The 27,280-nt window shown below is 46.1% G+C and overlaps 1 protein-coding gene across 7 annotated transcripts in view; it reads right to left on the minus strand.

The window, feature by feature from the left end:
- Pknox2 (PBX/knotted 1 homeobox 2) overlaps positions 1–27,280 on the minus strand; it is a 268,744-nt gene that overhangs the window by 94,420 nt on the left and 147,044 nt on the right. For 5 of the 7 annotated variants that reach the window (XM_031345922.1, XM_031345924.1, XM_031345923.1 and 2 more), the window contains one exon: positions 3,608–3,712. The exons of 1 other annotated variant lie outside the window; for it this stretch is intronic. The gene's annotated coding sequence lies outside the window, so the exon portion shown is untranslated. Of the gene's footprint in view, positions 1–3,602; positions 3,713–27,280 lie in introns of all 7 variants that reach the window. One more of the 7 variants, XM_031345928.1, reaches the window with a different exon arrangement.

Below are 27,280 nucleotides of genomic sequence, written 5' to 3' on the forward strand. Positions count from 1 at the left end.
CTAATGCTAGGATTGCAGATGTGTGCTACCATGACTGACAGAAACTGTGAGCTCTTGACTATACGTGTTAGTTCTACACTTCTGACCGACCTAAGTGAAGCTGCCTAAGGGATGAATAACTTCTACATAGAGACTTGGTGGAGGAGAGCTGAGGAAAGGCTTCTTAGAGGGCGTCTGGCTTACGACCTTCTTTCATAGACCATAGATGTAGGTGGGGACCAGAGTGACATGATGCTAATGGAGGGCCACCATTTGAAGAAGTGTCCTGGAAAGAAAACTGCCCACAGTGAGGCACAACACTGACCAAAAGGAAAAGCCTAGACCAGAAGCTTGATGCTGTGCTCTTAAAGAACCTTCAGAAGAGGACCAGCATTTAGGACTACCTGGCAGGCAGCTGGCTAGACTTTGAAGAAGCCTGGAGAAATGAGACCAGATTCCCCTTGCTTAGAGAATCCATGATAGCTTGAGAGAAGCAGATTCAGGGAAGACAGAAGGTACCTTGGAGCTGCTAGAAAGGGTGCTTGACAAAAGACATCCATTTCTTAGCGTTTTCCATGCACTAGAAATGTGCGAGGTCACTGCCATGAGAGCCCACTGGCTTCTGTTCCAGTTGCATAGACACTGATGAGCTGGGCCTGTATTTGTAGCCCCAGCATTCAGGAGGATGGGGAAGGAGATAGTGAGCTGAAGGCTAGCTTGAACTACATACTAAAATCCTCTCTTAAAAGGACAAAAGAAAGAAAAAGAGGAAGGAAGGGAGAAAAGGAGGGATCGGGGAAGAAAGGCCCATGATGATAAAAGGCCTAAGTACTAGAGCCTGTCCAAGTCCTGTAGCTAACAAATAGCCAGCTAGGAACTGAGGCCTTGTTGGGTTGTTTAAAATAGGAGTTTCTACAGGGCTCCGATCAAAGCATGCCAACAAGTCATTCCTTGAGGAAACAATGTATACACTTCTGTTCTTGAGCCTGAGTAAGAGACCAGCTCCTCTGTATAGTGCAACACCATCTGGATGCTTTGACTAGCCCACAGAAATGAGCTAGAACTTATGGGTTTACCCCACAAGACTCAGAAAATTCTCACCTGTAAGGCACCTGGAGTTTGGGGTCCCCTTTTCCCCAGGATGGAATATCGTCGGTACCTCTTAAGGACATAGAGATCGACCACAAGTCTCTGAATCTCAGAGAGATGAGCCAATGGCCAGCATGAGTATAAGGAAAAGAGACATTGGAGTCCTTGCTTTGAACATCCTGAGCCCCCCTACCCCCTTTGTCCTCTAACCAACCTCAGACACACATTAATGGCCCAAAGTGTCCATCAGACCCGAGCTAGCCTCCACAGCCCCTTCTGTGTCTCCCTGGGAACTTCTGCCTGCATTGAGCTTTCGGGGCAGAAAGGCAGGCAGGCAGGCCCAGGAGAATATGTATGTCAGTTAAGGTTTGTGGTTTACACGTGGAGATCATTAACGAGACTTATTTTTAAATTGTAATTGCAAAATGTAAATGCTCCCCAAACTGATGTGTAATTGCTACCCCTCCACCCCAGCCCTTCCCCTCTGCTGCCAGCTTTGCAAGGAGAGAATTAGAGAATAAAAAGGGGGTGGATTATGTAAGCAAAACGATTTTAAAAAAAGAGAGCGAGAGCTAAGAATTTAAGTGAGACAGCTGGCAGCTTCTCTGATTGCCACACTTCCAGCATTAGCTACAAAAATTGTCCTTGCCAATCGCACCCATCCAAGCAATAGTGTCAACTGTGCTTAGCCTCCAGGACACACCATACTGCCACTCACTTGGAGAGATGATTCAGTGGTGAGTCGGCATGTCCGGGAATTCAGGGTTAGAGGTTGGGTTCGTATTTGAATTGGCTTCCATCTTCTAGGTGGAAGCCCCCATTCTCCCAAAAGACACAGTCACACAGGAATTACAAGTCAGGCAAACCACCACCCCATAGGCTTAGCAACTCTAAGATGGCACAGGGCGCAGGCTGGCCTGTATGGACCTAGAAACACCCTTAGAGAGTAGGGCTCTAGGAGGCAGTCCATGGGGAGAGTCACAGTGGCACTTCAGTCCCAGAGAAAGTCGCTGTACTTGGCTTTAAGGAAGCAACGCACTCAAACCAGCTCAACATACATGCAAGCCAGCTCCAGGCTTTCTTTCCATCTTTTAGATTTCCCCTTCCTTATTCCTCAAAGACTCTTCCTATTCTCTATATACAATGAGCTACATGTACTGTGTACTCAGGGTCCTAATACCAAAAGAATTGTCAACTACGACTTCAGGGTAATTGCCCCTCAAAATGTAGTTCTGCCTTGACTCACGTGGATGTCTACTCATAGTAGAGCATGCTGGTTTCACCACTCCATCAGTACCACAATGCCTGCAGATGGGGAGTGGGACAGTCATGGCTGCCTGTTCTTCACTTCTCAGATATGGTCATCTACGAGTGCCTGTGACTACTAACCACCTGCTTGGGAATCTAGGGTGGCCACATTCACTGCCTGTGTTGGTAACTTTCTCTTTTATAAGGGAACAGGTTTTTCTGAGCAACATGGCAATAATTACCAACCCCAAAAGGAAGGCTGATGGGTGGTGAGGTTTACAGGGGCCCTGAGACATCATGAAAACATACAAATCCCAGACAAGGTCCTTGGGGGTTGTGACTGGATCTCACCATCACAGATCCAGCCCCAAGCATGACACTCAGGAAAGAAAAAAGGGGTTGTCTTGAGTAACTGGGCTACTGAATTGCTAATTATACTACTAGGTAAGTCTGTGGGGTCTGAAGGGAGCTAAAAGCCAAAAACCAAACCAAACCAAATCAAAAACAAAAACAAAACAAAACAAAACCCAAACAAACAATAAAACCTAAAAAAACTAAACCTCAACAAAACCCATATTCACACCTGCTAGGATTCTTGGATGGGAGTTTCTTTTCTTTTTCATTTTTTTTTTTTTTCCAGACAGGATTTCTCTGTGTAGCCCTGGCTGTCCTGGAGCTCACTCTGTAGACCAGTCTGGCCTCCAACTCAGAAATCCACCTGCCTCTGCCTCCCAAGTGCTGGGATTAAAGGCATGTGCCACCACGGTCCGGCGAATGGGAGTTTTTTATTCAAAGTACTCAATACAGTTTGAGTCCAAATCTATCAGAAACGTCTGGAGTGCAGTTTCCGCCTCGCTCGTCAAGTCCTTTGGGGTGCATATGTGTGGGTCATCCTCTCCTACTCCACAGAAGCAGAGTCTCTGACTACTGAACATTTGTCCCCAACATCCCTGGGGGGAGTCTCAGGTAACCCTTGCTCCAGCCATGTGCAAATGATCATCAGCATGGGAGATGTGCAATGGGTGGTGTGCAATGTCCATCCACCTGCACCACAAAGAACACGAAGTACGCAGAGAGAACAGTACAGGCCTGGCTAGGGAGGTGGCAGAAAGACATAAAATACAAGCAGTGCTTGCTAACTGTCTGCTCAGATAACTAATTGGTGCTAGAGGGATTCTGAAGGAAGGACAGTGTGTGTGTGTGTGTGTGTGTGTGTGTGTGTGTGTGTGTGTGTGTGCACGCGCGCGCACACGTTTCAACCTATGTCAAGGGACTGAAAAGCATGCCTTACTGTTGGAGGGTCCCACCGCCTCTCGGATGGTCTTCAGGGGATTTGCCCCCTCTTCTCACTTCCAGCTGGTCCAGAAACACCTCTAGTCAGCTACAGAGAGAGTACCTGCAGAAGGAAGGAGACAGTGGGTCTCAGGAGGGGCATCAGCACACAGAGGACTGGGCTCTGTCACCCCAGTTTCTCCTATCCAGGACATGCCCTATGGTAGAAACAGTGGATCTAGTTCCTCTGCATATGATCCCTGTGTAATTGTTGCTCAACTCTCTCTCCTCAGTTCGGCTACTGAGCCCTGCCCAAATCTTCGTAGACCCTAGACTTCGTATACCCCAGTTGGACTTGCCCTGCGGTTGCCTTTCTGGTTCCCTGACCTCAGGTGGACTACAGCCTCCTGTTCAACAGTGGAAAGGGCTCTAGGAGTGAATTTGGATACTGGGAGAGTCACTCAACACCTTGTAAAATGGGAACTCAGAGGAAGAGGGAGCAGGGTCCAGGTGGTCACTTGGCAGGCTTTGATTAGGTTCTGAAGGGACAACGATTGGGTTAAGACAGGAGGTGCTTGAGGAAAACAGGAAAATGGGGAGGAGAAGTCATCAGAGGAATAGACTAGAACCAAAGTAAGACAACCCGATACTTAAAAGGAGCCTTGGCTGCCTGCCTTTAAAAGTTATTTTTAGGTTCAAGTGAATTAACTCTGTGAATTAATTTTCGCAATATTTGAAATGAACCATGTCCAAGGCAGAGTCTTGGTGGTCAGCCTTGCCATTTTGTCTTGATAGATCCATCCCAATCATTGCACCACCTTCTCCTATGCATGAGTTGCTAATTTGACTCCAAGGAGGTTCTGCTAGGAGCCAGGATAGAGCAGAGGCTACTCTCAGCTGTGCTTCCAAGGCGGCAGTGGGCAGTGCCTCCCGCCAAGAGCCCTAGCCCTGTCCATGCAGCATATGCATCTGTAACATCCGTAGCCCCTTCCTAGTTAACACCGACTTAGTAAAAACACATTTGCACCTCAGCAACAAATGTAATTAACTAGTGGCATGACAGCAGGAGTGGAGACAAGCAGCCCAGTCTCTCTCTCTCTCCCTCTCTCTCTCCCTCCCCACTCTCTCTGTGTGTGTGTACCTGTGTAACACATTGCTGGGGAGGTGAGCGTGGCAGCCAGATAGCATCCAGCATCCTAACAAAGGTCCGAATTCGCAGTTGCAAGAGAGAATAAGGCAGGGTGTGCTAGGATAGGATGAGCTCGAGAGATGTTCCAAGGGTGAACAGGAAGACCGGGCATCTCCACTAACAAATGCCCTCTGGGTCAAAACAACCTCCCTGCCTTCTTCATACCCCACACTCCTCTCAAGAAGAGATAAACACTGAGACACATTTACAGGTCCCCCTGGGCACTGGGAGAGCCACTCAGGCAGGCCAGAGAAATCAGCACCAATGGAGAATGGAGCACTGGTGGTACCAAATTATTCCTGTCTCATTCCCTCGCCCTGCTACTCCTCCATGTAACCTTGCCCATGAACTCTGCAGCAAGCCCCAGGGGTGCAAACTCAGGAGGCATGTCTGATTCCTCTTCTCCAAGATACACAGTTTCTACTCCCTGTCATGATTCCTTCTCATCTCTTCCTCACGAGAGATAAAGATCATCTTTTCTCCCTTCCATTCCCATTGGCACAACCTAGACAGGGCCATCCTCCCCGGTCACAGTTGTCATGGTCCTTCCTGGCACAGACCATCAGTCCTCAGGGCATCCATACCAGTGAAGCATCTGTAAGCAGCGAGCATTTGCTGCCTTTCATGGGCATACAGCTGGGCCACCACCAGTATGCCCAGTGGTATCTCGCTATGGGAGACACTCAGGTCTAGTGAGTACATGGAACCCTGTCTTTTTAGATTCATCCCCCTCTGCACACCCAGGGGTCCACAACTCCCCACCCAATCATGACCACTCTCTGTGCCACACCTGGCCCACAGCTTCCCAGTCTCTCAATACTCCCATTCTCTATTTCTACCTGATAAGACCCTATCTATTCTTCCATGTTCATCTCATTCAGGTGGCTGATCAAAAGTAGTTTTTCTTCCTCTGTGTTTCTAAGTGATATGCTGCTTGTCATTCTCAGGAAGTGCCTTTTGGACTCTCTCATGCTATGGTTATTTTACATTTCTGTTATCTCTTTTCAAACTGTGAACCCCTCATAGCCCAGAAGCACATCTTATAAGTTTTTCAGTCTCTAAATTACCTTCATAGAAAATACCTTATTTAATTCTTTTTTTTTTAAAAAAAAGATTTATTTGTGAATATACTGTCAGTCTCTTCAGACATACCAGAAGAGGGCACCAAATTCCATTACAGTTGGTTGTGAGCCATCATGTGGTTGCTGGGAATTGAACCTAGGACCTCTAGAAGAACAGTCAGTGCTCTTAACTGCTGAGCCATCTCTCCAGTCCCCTTATTTAGTTCTTAAAGCTAATCTTAGAAGTAATGTTTTATTACCTTTAACGAAACACATACACTTATTATAGAAAATATATATAAATAAGAGGAATAAAGTTATTATTGTAATGCTCTAATATAATGTCCATGTTTGATATTAGAAATATGATGCTTGTTTCTTAAAATAGTACATTATGCACACAATTTAGTATTTGACAATATAGTGCAAATACTTTTATGTAAGGGAATTCATCATCATTATTAATTTGTTGTTTCTATTTTATGTATATGAGTACACTGTAGCTGTACAGATGGCCGTGAGCTATCATGTGTGTGGCTGCTGTTGATCTCAGGACCTCTGCCGGACCCGCTTGCAAAGGCCCACTTGAGCCGGCCCGCTTGCACCGGCCCTGCTTGCGCGGGCCCCACTCTCTCCAGCATAATTCATTGTAGCGTCTGAACAGAAGAGGGTGTCAGATCTCATTACAGATGGTTGTGAGCCACCATGTGGTTGCTGGGATCCAAACTCAGGACCTTCGGAAGAGCAGTCAGTGCTCTTACCCGCTGAGCCATCTTACCAGCCAATTGGTTGTTTTTGAGACAGGATTTCTCTGTGTAGCTCTAACTATCCTGAAATTTGCTCTGTAGGCTAGGCTGGCCTCGAACTCAAGAGATTTGCTTGCCTCTGCTTCCTGAGCTCTGGGATTAAAGGTGTGTGCAACAACTTCCAACTGGAATCCATTATTTTAATAGCTAATATGACATTACATTTTTATGAACCTGCTATAATTATTCACCTAAATTTTGATTCTATTTAGATTATTTCCAGTTTTGCTGACTTGTTAGTTAAATGATCTGATCATTTTCCTGGGGTACATTTTATGCAGAATTGCCAAGTCCAAAGACTCACTTATTTAAAGATTTTCACAGAATCCCAACAGGAGTGCCATACCTATTCCTGTCCTAGTAGGCATATGAGAAACACCTTTTCCCTTGCCAAGTAGTTGTTCCCATTTTCTCAGTGTGGCTAATGAGGCTTAGGAAAGTCAGACACGGGTGTGCTTGTGCCTGATCTTCTAGCATTTCCCTCTCCTGACCTCTTTGTTCCTATGTGTCTTTCCAATGCAAAGAGAACACTTGCAGTTGGCAGTGCTAACTCGGTGTTCTTTTCCTCAGAGGGGAAGGCAGAGGTGGACATGACTAGAGGGCCATAATAGAGCCTGGCCAACGTCATCTGCCCCGTTTAGTTTTCCATGTCTCTGAGGCTGATACAGCAGATGGGAGAACTGTTGTGAGGTGCTGTTTATGATACCCCCTCCCCTCTTCTGCAAAGGTGCAAATTGCTTCAATTTAGCCTGTGTATTAAGAATCTACCATGTGCCTGGGCCTGAGCCCAAAGAGGAGTCAATCAATCTCCAACCTCTCCTTTTCCTCTCCCCACTCCAACCTTATTCCTTCCTCCCGCACCACCATTCTTTTTCTCTTCCTGAAGATCTCATGTTCCAGCAGGAAGGTTCAATGGATAGGAAGCACTGTTAACTGCCATGTGTGTTTGACGATGCTCCTTGCTGCTGCTTCACCATCCCCTCCTCTGTCCAGCACATAGAGATGAGGTCAGGGTCAGGTCTAGTTCCTGAGCTAGGCAAAGCCAGAAGCCCTGCCTGTTTCTCATGTCCCTCAGCCTCTGTCTCTCACCCAGCTCTTTATGGCCCCAGGGAGAGAAGGTGTGTTTGTGAGTGGGGAAGAGCTCCCTTCTGAGGTCCGGCTACAGTCCTAAGGCTTCTGATTTCTGCCCGAGCTGTACCACCCTCAGGTGACACTGGGGGTTCCTTGGGTGGGATTCAGACCAACATTAGTCAAAAGAAGCCCACTGGCCTCCCACTCCACTCTGGGATTAATAAAATGCACATTAGTGAGAGGGAGAATGATCAGAGGTGACACCAGCATACCCCCGTGGGGGACACTGCTTCAGGGCTACAATATACATAGATTTCTCCGTTTCCAGAACTGACAAGCAGCTATCTCCACTTGTTTCCCTGCCGCCCACAGAAAGCTCGGAGGCAGAAATACAGCCTGTAATCTCCTTTCTGTCACTGACAGTGATTCCTCTGAGCATAAGAAGGGCAGCTCACATGTCCGAGAGCTCCAAGGAAGATGAAAGACAGTAACAGGATGGAAGGGAGAAAGAGGCTGCAGATGTGTGGCTGCTATCCTTCCTAACGCCACCTCAGTGACCAGCGTGTTCCTGCTCCACAGGACAAAGGTTTCCACCATACTATTGTTCACTATTCAAAGTCTTCCTCTTTTTTTTTTTTTTTTTTGGTTTTTTGAGACAGGATTTCTCTGTGTAGCTCTGGCTGTCCTGGAACTCACTCTGTAGACCAGGCTGTCCTCAAACTCAGAAATCCGCCTGCCTCTGCTTCCCAAATGCTGGGATTAAAGGCGTGTGCCACCACTGCCAACAGACACTCTGGGACAATACTGCCTGATCCAGGGCTGGAGCTGGACAAACAGCCTGAGAGTCAGGGCTGAGTCATGGAGGCAGACCTGATGTGAAAATCCAGATGTTTAGGAGACAAGGAAGGAGTCAGAGTTTCAATTGGAAGATAAAGTCCCTTTCATCCCTACTACCTCCCCAAACAATGAGTGCAGTCTGCAGCTCCTTCGTTGCACTGGGCCCTTTCTTGCTGCCCAAGTTCATCTTATTTGGGCTTCCTCTGACTAGGAGGGTAGCTCCCCTAGAGAATGCCTTTACTGATTTTGCCTTGGGTGTTTTGCAGATAAGCAGGACAGTAATATAGACAGCTGCTGAACCTTCAAGAGCTTGGATTGTAACCTGGGAGCAGATGTGCTCCTTGGGAGTCTGTATCATATTCAGTTCACCATGTTTCTTCTGGGCAGACCCCAGTAGCTTTCCAAAGCCAAGAAGATAAAACTCTAGATATTTTAAGTTCTTGCCCTTTATTCTCAGTATGGACCAGGGCCTCTGACCCAAGCCCCAGAACTTCTGGATTTGAACCTTTGTACCAGCTGAGAGAGGCTGCCACAACGCAACACCCAATATCTAGTACACACACACACACACACACACACACACACACACACACACACGAGCCTGTACACACTGTTTCCTGGTAAAGAACCCAGTGCTTCCTGTCTTTCTGCCTCCAGCACCTACCAATCCCTAAGGCTAGTTCCAGACTAATCCCTCCACAGGTGAAGATCTGTTCCATCTATCTGTCGGTCCTTGTCTGTCTGTCTGTCTGTCTGTCTATCTATCTATCTATCTATCTATCTATCTATCCATCCATCCATCCATCCATCTATCCATCCATCCATCCATCCATCCATCCATCCATCCATCCATCACGGACCCTTAACCTTATGTTTCTCCTGAACTTCAGCTCTTTAAGTTAAATAAAATCTTGACAGCATCATGAACCTGGGTCTTTATTTCTTGTACTCCTCCATGCACGCATAAGTGAGCCTATGTAGATCTTCCAAACTATCATTCTTGTCACACAGAGAGGAGACATTACTAGAAAATATTAACTCAGATCAATGCTTGATCGTTTCAGTGAAGAATTCACCAACTTACTTGTTAGCATTCACTGCCAAAGATATTGCAATTCTCTGTATTAACTGATGTCCCTGAATGGAGCACTTTTGATGGAGAATGAGTTCACATGCTTCCTGTACTCCCTGAGTGTGAGAAAACTGGCACAGAGAAGTAATGCCAGTCAAACATGGATCCAATGGCAAGTCTCACCCTCCTTGTGTAACCTGAATAAACTCCACTGTACAGTAATAAACTTTCCTATTTCTGTAAAGTAGGAACTGCAATGCCTAACTCATGGGGTGTGTCTGAGGATGTCATGGTATCATATCACATACACACCTACATGGTGTGCTTAGTGGGGAGTGAGGGTATGCTTAGACATCATTTAGTAAAAAAAAAAAAAATCTACCCATCTTTCAAGAGTCAGCTCTTCATGTCTGTAATCTATCACTATTTGCCCCATATTATAGTTACATTGACCACACGGGTGATTTTTGTTTTAATATAGAAATGACATAACCTAAAATTACTGAGTTTGTATGGCTTGGGTTTGTTGTTATCATTGCTGTTCTTCAATTTAGGTTTCTAAATCTCAATTCTTGAAATGATTTTCCTGTACTAATTATGTATTTTCAGAGTTAATATGTTTAACAGAAGTAGGAAAAGGAGTATTAAACTCCAGAGATGCATTGCTCATGTAATAATCTGAATTTGTGTAAATTCTTGCCAATCATAACTGCCTGCATCTAACTTGGTAGCTCTCTCAATGTGTTCCTGTAAGTCACTTATATTTTTAAACTTGGTTGTTATTTTGCACTATAATTATTCATGTTATAAATGAGATTGAAGCTCGCCTGCCCACCTGCTTCTCTGTCCACCTGCCCATCTGCCCTTCTGTCCACCTTCCCACCTGTCCCTCTGTCCACCTGTGCACATGTCCCTCTGTCCACCTGTGCACATGTTCCTCTGTCCACCTGCCCATCTGCTCCTCTGTCCACCTGCCCCTCTGTCCACCTGTCCACCTGCCCACCTGCCTACCTACCCCTCTGTCCACCTGCCCACCTGCATACATGCCCCTCTGCCCATCTGCCTACTGCCCCTCTGCCCATCTGCCCGTCTACCTGCCTCTCTGTCCACCTGCCCACCTGTCCCTCTATCCACCTGTACACATGCCCCTCTGTTCACCTGCTGCTGTCTACCTGCCTCTCTGTCCACCTGCCCACCTGTCTCTCTGTTCACCTGTCTACCTGCCCAAGTAGCTCGAGAAAAGACGTCAAGAAGCAGAGCTTCCTTTCTACCTCACTTGCGAAATAAACAAGAAGAATTTTTCTTCTCGTCATTTGGTGAGTCCGTGACATTTCATTTGACAAAGGATGTAGGGAAAGCCTCTCCAGGGACTAGTTTTGGGACCAAGCTCTGATAATATTGCTTTATTGAAAAGGGATGCCAGGAACTGATCTCTGGATGGCCTTTACATGAAATAATTTATGCAGGAAAAAAAGAAATGTATATTTTTAAAGATATACACCTTAATGTACACATAGTCACAATGTCAATGGTAAGGACAGTACTCACACAAGTGTGCACATGTGTGTGGGTACACACACACAGAGGGGGGGGAGAGAGGGAGGGAGGGAGAGAGATTTTAGACTCTTTCCCCAAATATATAAACACACAGATTCTGATTCATGTTTATGCTCATGGCCACACACAACAAAAAGGCAAAGGACTCCAAATCAGGGTATATATAGCCTACATGCACACCCGCTTACTGCCCATGCACACACTCACTTGCTGCCCACATACATGCCCACTTGCTTCCCACACAAATGCCCAGTTGTTAAGCAGTGGCTTTCCCTTCTATGCCCTCTGGGGAAAAGTGCAATTTTCCCCACACATGAAAATTTCAGTCATTAAGAAATGCACAAGAATCGTGTCATCAAAGAGATTAATCTCTCTGTGTCTCCTTGCCTTGCCAGGCTCGGGGCCCGCTCCCTCTTGTGAAGTTACACTTTACAGGAGCGTTCCCCAAGGCACAGGTCCATTCATAAGGATTTATACCCTGAGCCTCACTCAGGCCTCCACCCTAACCTTCTCTGAGGAGAACCAAAGAAGGATAAAGAGAAAGGGAAATGAAATGTCCATAAAACTCTCATTCAGATGCCACTCAGTAGTAGAAGGGATGGAGAAGGATGCACTTAAAATGCCTTCCTCTCCAAGCTGCTTGCAAAGGGTTGGATTGGCAAGGACCTGAAAACCAGGCATTCTCTTTCCACCATGGAGAATTTTGACTTGGGTCTAAGTAGAACCCAGGATGCCTGTTCTTGTAGAAAGAGTCCATGAAAACTCAAAGAGGCCAGAAACTGCACTGGGATTAACATGTATTAACACTGCACTGCTCTGGGCCCTGGTGTCTCCTTAGGTCAATAAGAAGGTTAGAAGTTGACGGTCACTTCCACCATGATCTCACCTCGTTAGTAAGACTTTCCATACCTCCATATCCTCTAGACCACTTAATGCATTCTAAAGTATGTCCAGTCACATCCATAGGCTTTTTGGGTAAGTCGTATAGTAGTTGTAAGGGTAGTAGTGCTACAATGAATACTTCTAGTAAACAGATAGGGTAATCAAAACCGAGACCTAATAATTGTCCCAAAAAGAATCAGCATTGATTCAACTTCCATGGGGTCACTCCCCTTTTAAAATAGCAACACAATATTGTGAAAGCCCTAGAGTTTGCATTAACAATTTTTTTCTTATTATATAGGTCATATTGGTTGAATAAATATTGAATTGTGTGTGGCTTAGGATAGAGGCCCTGGGGAAAAATGGCCCTTCCTTTGAGGAAAAGGTCACACCCTCTTTTGGTTATTAGAGGGGGAAGCTAATATTCAGTTACTCAACAGGTGTTTGCAGAGTGCCTGCTTTGTCTGAGGAACTGTTCAGGATTGTGACATGGAGTGATAAAAAGCCCAGCGTTTATGAGGCTTATACTTGGTTGGGAGAGAGGTGGAGGCAGTGAAGACAGTCACATGATAACAAATGAGGTTTATAAATAAAATACCAAGTCAGATGACAACACAGGCAGAAGAAAGGTAAAGGAAAGAGAGTGAGTGTTAGACTCAGCAGGCTCTCATTGAGACTGTATGGGAGGGGGAGGGCAGATGTGTGTGTGTGTGTGTGTGTGTGTGTGTGAGAGAGAGAGAGAGAGAGAGAGAGAGAGAGAGAGAGAGAGAGAAGAGGAAAGGTAGGAGGAGGAGGGAGAAGGAGAGGAGAGGAGAGGGAAGAAGGAGAGGAGAGGAGAGGAGAGGAGAGGAGAGGAGAGGAGAGGAGAGGAGAGGAGGAGAGGAAGGGCAGATGATCCAGGGGAAAGGTGGGTGTGTTGGTTTGAATTCTTGGTCCTCCATTGATAGTGCAGCTTTGTCTTTTTCTGCCTTGTCCCTGTGGTTAAAGACATAAGCTCTTAGCTTCCTGGTCCTGCTGCCAGCACTTCCATCTGTGATGGACTCCTATCCCTCTAGATCTGTAAGCACAAATAAACTCTATAATCTGCCTTGGGCCTTCCTTTGTCATAGTGTTTTATCATAGATGCCAAAAAGTATCAAATACAACTAATGAATATGATCATAGTTCAATATTTGCACATATGAAGACGATGAAACCCTGTCTTGTTTTCACCACTCGGGCTGAACCCAGAGCCTCACACATGCTATGGCTAACCATTGGCCACTGGACTATATTGTCAGCTCTTTTTTTGCTTCTTTAAAATACTGAGATCTAGCCTAGAGTGATGGGTGAATGCCTTTAATTTCATCACTTGGGAGGCAGAGGCAGGCAGGCCCCTGTGAGTTCAAGGCCAGCCATGCTCTACATGGCAAGTTCCAGGAAAGCCAGGGATGTACAGTAAGACCCCTTCTCAAGAAAGGAGGGGGAGGAAGAGGGAGACTTGGTCTTATTATGTTGCCCAGGCTAGCTTTGAACTAGCTCAGGCAGCCCTTGGATTTGTAGTCTCCATGCTTCAGCCTCCTACAGGAGCTGAGATTATAGCTCTGACAAAGCGGCATCAACTGGCTAAAATCCCTATTTTGTATAATTACATACTAGCAAGAGCCAAGGAAGTAGAGTGCTTGCTTGGAATGTATAAGGCTCTGGCTTTGATCACTGGCACCTCCAAAAACCAAGTATTAACAAATGATAATTTTTAAAATGGCAAAAAAATAAAATAAAATAAAATATAAAAAAAGTAAGTCCTTCCAGTAACTTTAAAATGGGAAAATAGGCCAGAATCTGAGAGACTAAGAAATATAAAATTCAGCTGAAAGGAGAAAAGGAGGAATCTGTAGGGAAACAGGCCCGGGGGCAAGATGTCTGCTAGACTATAGAGGAGAGAATAGACAAGGGAAACCTTCCCTGCTGGGATAAGAAGGGGAAGCTTCTAATTCTCTCTGTGCAGAGTTTAACACATTCCTTCTCAGTCCACATCAGGTGTCCCTCCGGCATCTCCTCAGGCTAAAGACTAAGGGCAGGTAGGTGAAGTGCTTGCCTCAGGCACAGAGTTCAGGAGACACCCAAACTGGAGGAACAGAGCAAGGCCAGTCAGTAGCAATGGTCACATCTTGCCTACTCTCACTGAGGCTAAAGGAAAGTCTGTAGCACTGTCCCCGCTTCATGTATACATGTATCAAAATACCACATTGTGCCCTACACACATGTACACATATGTCAAGTTCTGATAGTTTGCTTACTGTGCATTTATATCATTAATTTTTATTTTTCATTTTAAAATCAATTGCATTAAAATATTATTTCACTTGGTTATTGAGTTTTGGCTGTCTCCTTAAATTTTATGCCCAAGTCTAAGCATGAACATATGCAACAGCTTTGCTTGGGGAGGAAAAAGAGGAGCCACAGCCACAAATGGCACCAACGCAGGGAGATTGAAGTCCTGTATGAAAGACCGAGAACGGGGCCCAGGATACTCTCCTAGGACAGGACTTTGAGGCATAGACAGGAGGTTCCAGACTTTGTTTTTCCTCTCTGAAACTCTTGGGTGACTGAGCTTTTTGCAATAAGGGGGAAATCTCATGTTTATCTACTGGGATGTTCACGAGAAAGGTGATCACTCTGGAGAGGAACATACAGGAGAGAGGCGATAGCTAACGCTTCTTAAAGCCCTGCCACAAAGCATCCACCGTGAGGATCAATCAGAGAAGGCATTCTGCACCCTTAGAGGTTAGGGAAATTTAGAATTAAAGGAATATTCCTCAGAGATGGACACCAGTAGCCTTCTATGCCACCAAGGGAGGGCTTGGGCCCCAAACCAGCCAGTCCCTTTTCCTCTATAGCTTGCTGCTTCCTTCCAGTGTCCTCTGAACACCAGTATCAGATTGTAGGGCCTCCAATGATGATCCATTCTTATGTCCTTATTAAAAATGATACATCTTGAGCACATACGTGTTTGAAACCTTTTGTAACACAACTCCTAACTTTCAGGCTTATTACTTCATATGACTCTCCTTCAGGTACCTAGGGGCAGAGCTGCTAAGTTATACTGCTACGGTTTCAATGTGCTTTGCAATAATTCATAGTGAAACCTCATCCCATTGCGGTGACATGAAGAGGCAGGGATTTGTAGGGAGTTACAAGGGCCCCACCCTTATGGATGGGATCATACCATATACAAGGTTAGCAGGCACTCCCTGGCTCTTCCAACCAATTGAGCATTATCTACAGAGTGAACCCTAACTGAATCAGCGGATATTTTGATCTTGGATTTCCAGCCTCTAGAACTGGGAAATGTATATTCTTGTTAATAACCACCAGGACTAAGATGGTCAAATAGAACAAAGCATACTCACAGGCCAAATCAGAAACTGATTGTTTTTTGTGAACATAGTTTTATTTGGACCTGGACACACCCACTTGTTGACCACTGTTATCTATGACTGCTTCCCACTATAGGGCATAGCTGAGCCCAGTAGTTGTACAAAGGCAGAGCTGAAAAACTGCAAGAGTGAGAAGCCCTGAAATAACTACTGTCAGTCTTTGCAGGCCTGCTGATCCTGGTCTAGGTTAGGGTTCAAATTCACTCTTCCCTTCCTACATAGCCTCTGCCTCCTGATTCCATCAAGCCTGTGTTCCCAGGCTGGGTCTGCTCTTCCCACGCTCTCTCATAGCTGCTCATTCTGTAAGAACTCAGCTTAAATGTTACTTATTCTGTGATGCCTCCTGAATCGCTGCAAAAAGAACAAAAATGTCTTGCACCTCTTTAAAGCCATGTATGTTGTTGCAGTGACCATATCATTCATCTGTCACACTGGAATAATTTTCAGGATGAGAGACAGCATGATTGTAATTACACAGGTTTCCATTGAGAACATTCCTGACAAAGCAGGTCACATGGACCCACCTCTTAGTGCCTGTTTCCTTTTGCCTTTGAAGGAAAAAATGGGTTATCCTTAAGCAGCAGCAAGCTTAAGGATAAGGAGAATGGTTGGTTTGGTTTCTTTTTTATTTTTTTGAGAAAGGGTCTCTCTTTGTAGCCTAACCTGGTCTCAGATCTGTAATTTTCCTGCCTTAGCTTCTCATGTACTGGGATTACACATATGTACCACCCATCTGGCTTTTTTACAAGGAAATTCCGACTCTTAGAGTATACTTGTGTGAAAATATAATCAATGAATACTTGCTAAACTAAAAGAAAACAGGGTGCGGGCCCAAAGCTAGACCTGACACTTTCTTGGACAGGAACATGCTGGAATATGAGCAGATGTAGGAGCCACTAACTCAGTGGAGAGGATTTACAGCAAGTGGTCATCTAGTGCTGGTGTTTATGCTGATAAACATGACTTGCCCAGAACCACAGACCACCATGTGCTCGGGACACCCTGGGTAATGCCTGGCTCCCCTGAAGCTCTCCATCAGCTTCCTCCCAGCCCTGCTAATCCTCTCAGCAGTGTGACCTCCTGATGTCTGCTCTCCTGGAGGCTGGGGCACATGTCCTGCTCTCAGGGTCCCCATAGGCATCAAAGTACTGGGCTAACAACGGCCAAAGCAGTCATAAGAGCTTGACTGGCTGCTCACAATGTTAGGAAAGAGCCAATTCAAGGACTCTAGCTTATTTTTGTGAGCTCTGAGCTGAGGCTGAACGCAGGGTGATGAGAATTTAGATATGCATCTCCCTTCATAAAACTCCAGCACATTCTATAGGCTTCTGCTCACTAAAATAGGAGATAGGAGACAGCAAGGGACAGATGACCCATTTAGCATTCTTGGCACTCCCCCATCTGTTCCCCACTGAACAGCTAGAGACATCTTTTTGAAGTGCAAATCTTATTCTACTATATCCCCATCCTTTCTGGGTTTCAAGCACACTACTGGTTTCCCATTCCTCTTGATATCCCACATTTCTATGATGCCCATGACAGTCTGTCCCTGCCTGTCTCTCCAGCCTTGCCTAGCTCGCTCTGCACTTCAGGTACCATGGTCTTTGGTCCTTCTAAATGGCTACGCTTCTTTCCACTACAGGACCTGTGCACAGGCTCTCACATCTTCCTGGTGGGTGCCCTCTCCTCATCTGCTTTGTTTTTACATCACAGATTAAGGCCTACGTTCTTCAGGAAGCCCTAGGTCACCCCTCAGACCACATGAGATCCTTTGCCTTTGTCGTGTTTCCTAATTGAGTTGGAGTACTTGCTTGACTTTCTGATTACACACTCAGTTGTGTGAGGGCTATTTTCCCCAATAGACTGAAAACTCTACATGGGCTGAGACCCGGGATTTTTTTTTAGCCACCCAAAATCCCCAGCATCTGCTAATATTAAAAATATTAGGGGCTGGAATGAAGTTCAGCTGGTAGAGTTGTTGCCCAGCATGCATGGAGACCTGGGCTCAGTCTCTGGCACTCCATAAACCAAGCTTGCTGGCACACATCCAAAATCCCAGCACCTGAAAGATGAAGGCAGAAGGATCAGAAGTTCAAAGGCACCCTCGGCTATACAACCAAGCTAGCCTGTCTCAAGGGGGAAAAGGCAGTTGACAAGATAGACTCCATTAATGGGAAAAGAGCAGAGTAGCCACCCCTGACCTTTTCTAAGATTGACAAAAAGGGAGGTAGGGATGCCTACCTGTTTCTCCTCATCCTCTTCCTTTAGTTTTCTCTTCTTTCTTACAAAGCTGTCTTTAAAAGTCTAGTGCACAGAAGGCCACAAAAAAGGAGTTTACACAAGTACAGGCATTGGCTGTGAGTTCACACATTAAGGTAATCGAACTAGGCAGACCTAGCTGAAGGCAAATGGACCATGGATGAATAGGGTGAGCTGGTACAAACCAGCTGGGACAGGGGTTCACAGCCACTCTTGACTCTCCTGTCAGCCTTTCCAGAGCATTGATGGCTCATTGAGGACAGAGAGGAGCCCTCCCCTCTTAGGTCACCCTCACCTCTCCCTTTCCCTTCTTTTCTGCCATAGTTTGAAAGTTTCCCCTCTAAAATGCTCATGAAATTCAGTGCTACACAGTGGGATGTGTAAGGTGCTCGGGGCAGGAGGGTTCTGCTCTCACAGTTGGATTCATGGTGCAGTCTAGAGGTTTTGCTTTTTCTTTTTGTTTTGCTGTTGTGCGTTTTTGTCACTGGAATGGGTTCCTGCTAAAATAAGTTCGGCTGATTTCTTTCTTGCCCTCTCTCTCATCATGATGATCCAAGAAGAGCCTTGCTCCAGGACTTCTCATTCTTCAGAATTGTGAGAAGACAATGACACACACCATACGCACCATACACACCACACACACACATTGTATCACATACCACATGCATTACAAACCACACTCACACATATACAAACACCATGCACACCATCTATAACAAATATCTAACACACACATACACATACACACTTACTATCCAACATGTAGTATTCTGATACCACAATATACAAAAAAAAAAAGTCTCTTTCCCTGTCCCTTCTGTCCCTCCCTTGGCTGGCTCATTTCTGGATTACATCTTGCTCCCACCCCAAACCAAGCTCCTTGAAGACAGATATTGTGCCTTCCATGTTCTACAATCCCAGGTATAGGGTTTTCATAAGTGAGAAAGACTGTGGACTCATGATCTTGCTCAAAGAGTAACGTGAGGACCCCTTCCAAAGGAATGGAGCCAGAGAATAGCTTTAAGTTCTGGACAAGGTGGAGCACCAAGAAGCCACGGGGCACAGCCTCTCCAGCAGGGCGAAAAAACCATCCTCTTTGGGCCCAACACTAAGGCCTCCTAAACTCAATCCACATGGAGACTCCCTGAGAGGCTGCCGGCTTCTTGACTAGCTTATAGGAAGCAGGGAGCCAGTTAGCTCACTCTCTCAGGTCTAGAGAGAGCAACACATCTATAGTCCCTGTGTTCACCTAGACTTATGTTGCCCCAGCCTAACACCAGGGCAGCCTGGCAGCTGTATTCTTAAACGAGATTGAGGGGGAAAGCTCCATCAGGCTCCAACAGGATAAAAACAAAACGGCTCTCACCTGACTGCTGCCTAACTGAGCCATGTACCACAAGAAGGCTTTTCTGCACTGGACCAATACATAACAGAGAATCCAGTGCCCTAGGTAGGTACTGCAGGCTGCCCGCCCCCGCAGGATGGTGAGGCAGCCCACCAGGTCAGGAGCACAGGGATTAATAATGCATCAATTTTAATGCAGGGAGAGGATTTTTTTTTTCTGCTTCACAAACAGCAAAGTGAATGTTTGAGCATCCCAGCAGGGGGTTAATGAGGACTCTGATTAGTTATTCGGGTTTCTCCACACTGCCTCCATCCATCCTGCCAGGGAGGAGGACAGGCAGGCAGTGGGGAGGGAGGGCTGCTGTGCACAAGGGCTACAATAACACGTGGCTTGTCTCTGAGCAGGTTTCAACTGGAAACTGCAGACATACTCCACCAGCCCCTCACCAACACACACACACACACACACACACACACACACACACACACACACACGCAAACCTCGAACTGGAAAGATCCTTGGAGATGACCTGGTCAAGCAAATTGGAAGTCCAGAGAGACAAGATTCTCCAGGACCCTCCAAAGGAGCAATGACAGTCCCCTACCCAACTCCCAAGCCACAGCCCGATTGGTTTTTCCTGTTACTTGTAGTTGCCTCCCAAGCTCCTTCTCCAAACCCAAGGGAATGTTCTGTGTTTCCCCATGGAAGGCCAAAGAAACCTCTTCAAGGATCAGCCCATACCCAGCTAATACTGTTGCTGGAGTGGTGCTTGAGTGGAGTCCTTAATGGAAAATCTCTGCCTCTAGCCCAGGTGAGTTACCTGGTACAAGATAAGATATAGAGAAGAAGGCTCCTAAGGAGCAGGGGTATGAGCTGTGCCTCAATTCCCAGCTGTGGGCACTTACCCCACCCCTGGGCAGCTGTCATCTGGCTTTCTACAAATAATCTGGGTCTCCTCGTGTTGACCCCAGGTCACAGATGAATCCTGCTCAGCTAGCCCCTAAAGCACAGGGCACAGGAGAGTAGTAAAAGCACACGGGAGTAGCAGCATGCTCCCCGGGAAGCTGCCAGGCCATAGAGCTTCCCACATTTTGATTAGAGGAGTTCCAAGCGAGAGCTTGCTAGTTCCAACCCAGCCCAGTTCCCAGACTATTGGCTGCAGCCAGGACCCCCGATCTGAAACAGCTTTTGTGTCACCACAAGCAAATGTCATCACGGTGAGGACCTTTTCCTGCAGGTGTTCTGAGATCAGTGTTTTGAAGGTCCCCAAGATATCTCCCTCTGTACACCTCTGAGGTCCTCCCCGCCCATCACATCAATACCAAATTCTAAGAGTGCATGCCGAGGCCTCTCTCAACTCTTTCCAAGGTCAGAGGCAGTCTCTCTGTCACACAGTCAGGTCCCTTTGGTCCTGAATCTTCTAGGGGACTTGTGAACCACACTGCCACAATGGTTTCCAGAGACTATAGAATTGCTTCACATCCATTCAGAGGCATGAGAGCCAGCATCAGCTGAAAGTTTCCACATGCCAGTGATAGTGCCCAGCACCTCATACACAGGGCCCTCACTCTTGCCTGAGGATTGGGAATGTCTACAACTGCACAGTAGCACAGTGCTGAGCAATGACGATTCCTGCAATGGTAGAACTCTTCAATCTGTGCTCGCCCACACATGTGGCTATGCTGTAACCAAGACTTTGCATTTTTATTTAGTTTTCAGCTTTATTTAGATATATAGGTGGCCAGCAGTTCCCATATTAGTACAGATTTAGAGAGCCAGGCTGGTAATGTAGTCAATGTCACACAGTTGGCAAAGAGCATGACCAGGATTTGAACCTTGTTTGTTTCTTGGGCTCACTCACTTTTCCCAGGAGACTGCCCAGGAGGCATCATTAACCAAGCACACGAAGCAGGTAAGGACAGGACGTGAAGTTCAACCCACAAGCCAGTGACAGCTCGCTTGCTCTCTAGCATCAAGTCTGTGAAATGCAAGCATGCCTCCAGGGGACGTTGAGTGAGACTTGGCTTCTGTCTCCGAGGTGCTTCCAGCTCAGTGTACCTAGGACAGTCAGCCTCAGACATACTGGACCCTCAGGGAAGAGTGAGGATGGGAACCTGGATGGAGCCAGATGCCACCTGGATTTCCCACAGCACCAACTGGACCTCACCCTGGGCACCACCACTGCCACCCTTCCTGTTTGTTTGTTTCTTGTGATCGTTAGTTACTTTGCAACAATGGAATAAACTCAACCATCTTTCTCTCCCTCCTTTGTCTCCTCCTGTGATGCGTGCCACCAGTTCTTCCCAAATACATGGTAAATACCCTCTCCTTCCCACCCCAGGACGTGTGCCCCAAAGCGTGTGGGATTCACCCCTCTCTGCAGATTCTCCCAACCTCCTCAGCACCACGTGCTCCTGGCCTACCTACCTATAGCCCTCAGGTCAGGTGACACTCCCTGGGAGCTATGTTGGAGACCCCTTACCTTGGGTAGTGGATAACCTCCAATCCAGCTCTCCCTCATGGCCTCAGGCACCTGGGTGATTCTGCTTGCCCTACTGAGTAGCAAAGACAAGCCTGGCCGTCCTCATAGTGCCCTCTGAGGTACTTTTGGTGTTTCCTGTGCCATGTATGCCTTCAGTGTGTGTGGCACAAGATGGAAGTGGAGGTGGGGTGTCCAGGTATATGCAATCACCTTCTGCTCAGCCCTCCCTCACCCCATATGCACCCCCTTTCTCACCATGGGGTAGCTTGAAGGGAGGTGCTGAGGAGCATTCCTGATTTACCTCACAGCCTGCTCTCCTGAGGCACAGCAGGGAGACTTCCCACAGAACCGGGCTCTGCTGCTCAGCATGAACTCTGACAGCCTCCCAGATATTTCAAAACAGTCTGCTGTACCCTCAACCAGAGCAGGCTTGTCTCTGTGACCTCCAAACTGGCCTCTCCCTCTGCTTCCGTCCCTCCCAATCTGCATCTCCACCAGGTAATTCATAAGGGATAACGCTGTGTCATAGGAAAGCTTGCTTCCGTCTAAGGGTGTGGTGCGGTGCGTGGGCCTTGCGACCTGGTCATATTACTTAGTCTTACTCCATGTGCTACCTCTTACGATGCAGTGTCCTTCACGAAAATGCATCTGACCCTCATCACTCTCCAGTGTACTCAAGGAAGTCAGGAAGTCACCATTTTATATGAGGGCGGGGGTTGGGGAGTCAGGAGGAGTGAAGTGATGGGGGTGACCCATCTGACCTAAAATGCCCCATGCTCAGTTCAGAACCAGACTTCCTGATTCTAAACTCAGTTGACCGAATGACAGCACTGTCAGAAACCTTTATAAAAAAAATTTAAGCCAGGTAGTCATATTGCACTTTAATCCCAGCACTTGGGAGTCAGAGGCAGGCAGATTTCTGAGTTCGAGGCCAGCCTGGTCTACAGAGTGAGTTCCAGGACAGCCAGGGCTACACAGAGAGACCCTGTCTCAATAAATAAATAAATAAATAAATACAATAAAAATAAAGCCAAGCATGTTGGCACAGAGTTCTAATCCTGACACTGGGTAATCTGAGTCAGGAGGAGGGTTCAAGGCTAGCAGCCCCCCCCCCCCACTGCACATATGAACAAAGTGGGAAAGGAAAAAATATGCAGGAAATATCTGAGTGAATTTTTTTTTAACTTTGTTTCATGTTTCAAGACAAAGTCTTGCTGTGTAACCCAGGCTGGCCTTGCACTCTTAATCTTCCTATGTCAGTATTCCCCACCCCGTGCTAGAATTACAGATGGGCACCACTACATCCAGCTAAACACAGTTTGTATCAAAAGACTGCAGAAGAAGCACGGGTTTAGAGGAGGAGCAGAGAGATTTCTCTGCGGAGGTGCTGTGCTCAAGGGTTCAGTAGAATCCTGAATACAGCAGAAAACTTGAAATAGACTAGGGCTATATTGTACGTCTGAGTTCACCATACTATCTGGCTGCTTAGTTGCCGGATATTCCCCCCAAACTGGCTTGGGGGGGACTTTTTCTCCTCTATAAGAAATACATTCCCTTCTTTGCATCTGTGACTGCTGTTTGGACTAGACTTCCACCACAACTCAAACGTATCCGTCTCCCTCTTGGCTCATCCTGGATCCCCAGGGCACACATGGCCTCTTTTTGGCTTTGGGTTCTCACAGAACTCATACATCCCAAGACTCTGTTTCATTTTACCTAGGGCTACGGCAGTTTGGCAGTTTGTATGTCTGCTCCCTCCTAAGACAGGGACAGATCTGGTTCACGTCTGTGTCACTCACTGTATCTAATATACTGCCATGGGCATAAGAGCTGATCAAAAAATATTAGTGGGTGGAATTTCATTGCTGTGTCCCTAAGGGAGGATGGTAAAGAGCACAAGGCTTTAGCCTCTGTCTTCTTAGTGGTGAATGTAAAATGTAGGGGCATCACACCTTTGCCATAAACCTTCATCTTCAGATCTGAGCTTTACAATGCTTTGAAAGCTATTGTACTGAAGATTCAAGTGGGGCCGTCTACATACAAGGGTAGCACAGGAGAGGAGCAGGACCATTGTAAGTGCAGTAGGACAGTCAAAAGACCAGAGTGAACTGGAGCCTGAAAACGTCTGTGAACACACCCCCCCTTCTCTCTCCTGTAGAAAGCAATACTTGAAGCAAAACGAAAAGAAACACAAGAGCTTGAGGCGGCCTTAGCCAGGGCAGACAGCGGAGGGTACCAGATAAGAACCAGAAGGAAAACACAGGCTGTAACTCTCGCTTTCCTTTGTGTTTCCCAAGGACAACAATCATCAAACCAGAAGATCTTAAAAGAGTTCAAGTTTGAGAAGGGTGAGAGGATGGTAAGTACATCTCACAGCTTTAAATAAGCTCAAGGCTGAAGACAGCGGCAACTTCCATCTTAGGGTGGGAGAATGGACAGGTAGAGCTAGAGGGCCATTGTTTCCTGTGAGATGATGAGAGGAAAAACATTGGACACAGGCCTAGGTCTCTGTTTTCACAACAAACATCAGATTCTGGAAGCCACCAAATAGTGTTCAGTATTAATTACTAACAAAAAAGTCTACATTGGATGGGCTACTTATGAAACAAGGAACAATCAATGAACAGAGTGGCTTCATTGGAAAACACTCAGATTAGATTAAATTATTCTCCTTCCCCCATCCCTAACACACACACACACACACACACACACACACACACACACACACACATGGTGGGGCGTTTTTCTAGATTGGTAAATACAGAAAATATGAGGGCTGGGGTGTGGAGATGAGCAGTGAGGGAAGTGCTTACTTAGCACCCAGGTGTGAAGGGAAACTTTTTGTACTGAAGTGGCCAGCTGTGTGCCCTGCAGCAGTGATCTGTAGCCTTGTGAAAGGCATACCTATGACCCATACACCAGGAGGTACATCTACAGAGAAGTGATCGAGAAAAAGCTTAGGAGGCAGGCATGTATGGTAGAGAGCTAGGTGTGATGTTAGACAGAGATGGATATAAATGTGTGCTGTCAGAATGAAACAAGAAGTGTACAAGCTGGAGCTAAAGTGATTCATGATGGAGAAAAATGAAACTGGGCTGAAAATTCAACAGGTAGCAGCTAGACATTGCTTGGAGCATGCCTGTACCAAAAAAAAAAAAAAGAAAGAAAGAAGAAAGAAAAAAAAAAAAAGAAACATGATTGTACAAAGACCATGTTTAGATTCGTGGAAGTAACATGAATTTGTTTTTAATTGTCAAGAATGGAATACTTTATTTAAATTGATTTCTAAATCATTTGCAATAACATAAAAGGCACATATTAGCAGTGTACAATATAGAAGTTTTAATACATGTATACTTTGAAGTCAGTTTAAACATATCTATTTCCTCAGATATTTACATGTGTGTGTAAACATCTATAATCCCTTCTTCTAGCTTTCTAAAATGCATGGTGCATGATGCTGCAATAGTCACCCTGTCATGCCACAGAGCAGCATAGCATAGCAGCTTCCTAGCATAGCTCCTTAACCTTCCAGCTTCATGGAACAACATACTTAACTTCACAAGAGGAACATGGATGGACAGAGCACATCTGTGCAAGAAGTCTGATACTGGAAGGAGGCAGAACTCCCTAAGGAGGGGCAAGCCTGTTAATTTTCTTATTTGAAGAGCTGTTGAGTAGAATAGTTGGGCTTCCGCCATGCTGTCCAGACATTAGAGGTCTAAGACAGAAGGATGGGGAATAACAGAGAGACAAATGTTGCATTTGTGTGAGGGATTTCCACCAGTGAGACCTATCCTGCGATGGGAGATCTGCCTTTACCAGGAGTCATTAGGAAGAGACCAGAAGCTGCTTGTTGCTGGCACCTCCAGTGTGGCAGGTTAAAGCAGCTGACCTACAAGGCCCCTTCGAGCCCTAGGACATTATGAGACCCCTGACTGAGCAAGATGTTTCTGATTGGGGCACAGCCTCCCCAGAGTCCTGTGAATATATTACAGAGGTCGCCATTCCCTTCACCAGTACCATAAATCTCATCCCTCATTCTGGGGAATGCTCTTGGGAGAGATTGTGGTGGCCATGACATGTAGCATTTGGAAAAGAGCCAACATTCGTCCTCAGGCTTTTCACAGAGGCACCCTGCCCCCACACTTCTGGAAGAATATGGCTCCCTCTTAATCGCCCTCTGTCCAACTCAGACACAAGCTGCACAGCTGACCCTCGTGGTTCAGCAGACGGCCCACAAGGAACTTGTAACAAGAAGCAGTTAACAGGGGACCTAGGAAAACTTCCCCATGGCAAATGCCCTCTCAGAGCCATACACTGGACACCTACAGAGACAATTAGTAGCTGTGAGGATTCCATTTTCAGTCTTTTTTGTGTTTTGTGTCACACTGCTCCTCTGTCTCAAGCCTAACATCCCTGCCCTAGGTCCATATACCCATACCCTCAGTGATAGGGTTTCAGCTCCACGGGGAAGGCTGCTCTCCCTACCACACTCATTGCATTCTGTGCTAGACTGTAGTGAGCTATGTCCTGTGTTGAGGTGTTTCCTCCATGGGAGGACAAGCTCCTTGAGGGTGAAAGGGTTCTTTTGCCTACTATTAGCTTCTATAACAGAGGAAAGATGGCAGCCAAAACAGCCTTGAACTGGCTGTTGCAGCATTCTAGCTCCGGGTAGATCCAACATCTCTAGGTGTTTTCTTTGTAGAGAGCAAAATGAATACCACAGCATTTCTCCAATGACCTTCAGGCTCATCGTCTTATGATTGCTGTCAAGAAATGTTGAAATGTATCCCCTCCCATATATTCTGCCTTCATTTCTGTGTCTTTATTGATGTTTTGTTTGTTCGTTTTGTTTTCATTTTTGAGGCAGCATCTCACATAGTATAGGCTGGCTTTGAACTAACTATGTAGTTGAGGGTGGTCTTGAACCTTTGATTCTCTTGCCTCCCACCCCCAAGTGGTAAGATTATGGTGAGCACCCTTAGTCAGTTAGTCTGAATCCTTCTGTGCTATCATTCCATTATCCATCCACCTATCTATTTATCCATCCTTACTCCTAATAAACATTTATTGAATATTGTTTTTGTGCGAGGCTATCAAAAAGGCTAAGTAAGATACATACATTGTTCTTACCGAAAACAGTGTGGTAACCTTAGGGGATATGGGCATGAAAAAAATTAATGATATTGAATATTTAATTTGGGATGTCTGTAGAGGTTAGGAAGCTAAACAGGGCTTGTTGGACAGGGAGTGAAAGAAGCCTTTAGGGTTACAATTTTTAGTGGGGATTGGTATTGAGAGGCAGGGGAGAATGGGATAGGTTAATTAAAGCTAAGAATGCATGAATAGTGTTACACAAACTCCTTCTCTGTGCACTAGTCAAGAAACAACTGGAAAAGAAGGGAGCTTGAACACAGATATCATACTTCCCCTGGACTACACAGGGAGATAAAAATAAAATAAATAAACAGTTCTACACAGATGTGAGATAGCGCTCTATGAGTTATTATCAAGGAGGCCCCACAGCCCTAAAATAACCCAGGCCGTTGTCACTGCTGTGGTTGCTCACTAGAACACAACACATTTGGTTATAAGACAGAGAAACCAAACTGGAACTAACCTGAATATTTCCTGCTAGCTAGACTTCATAATGTAGGAAGATGCTATACAGGCTTCTAGGGGAGAAAAGTAGTCAACAGAGTCACCCAA

This window comes from Mastomys coucha, unplaced genomic scaffold (assembly GCF_008632895.1).
Source record: "Mastomys coucha isolate ucsf_1 unplaced genomic scaffold, UCSF_Mcou_1 pScaffold23, whole genome shotgun sequence".
Classification (NCBI taxonomy): domain Eukaryota; kingdom Metazoa; phylum Chordata; class Mammalia; order Rodentia; family Muridae; genus Mastomys; species Mastomys coucha.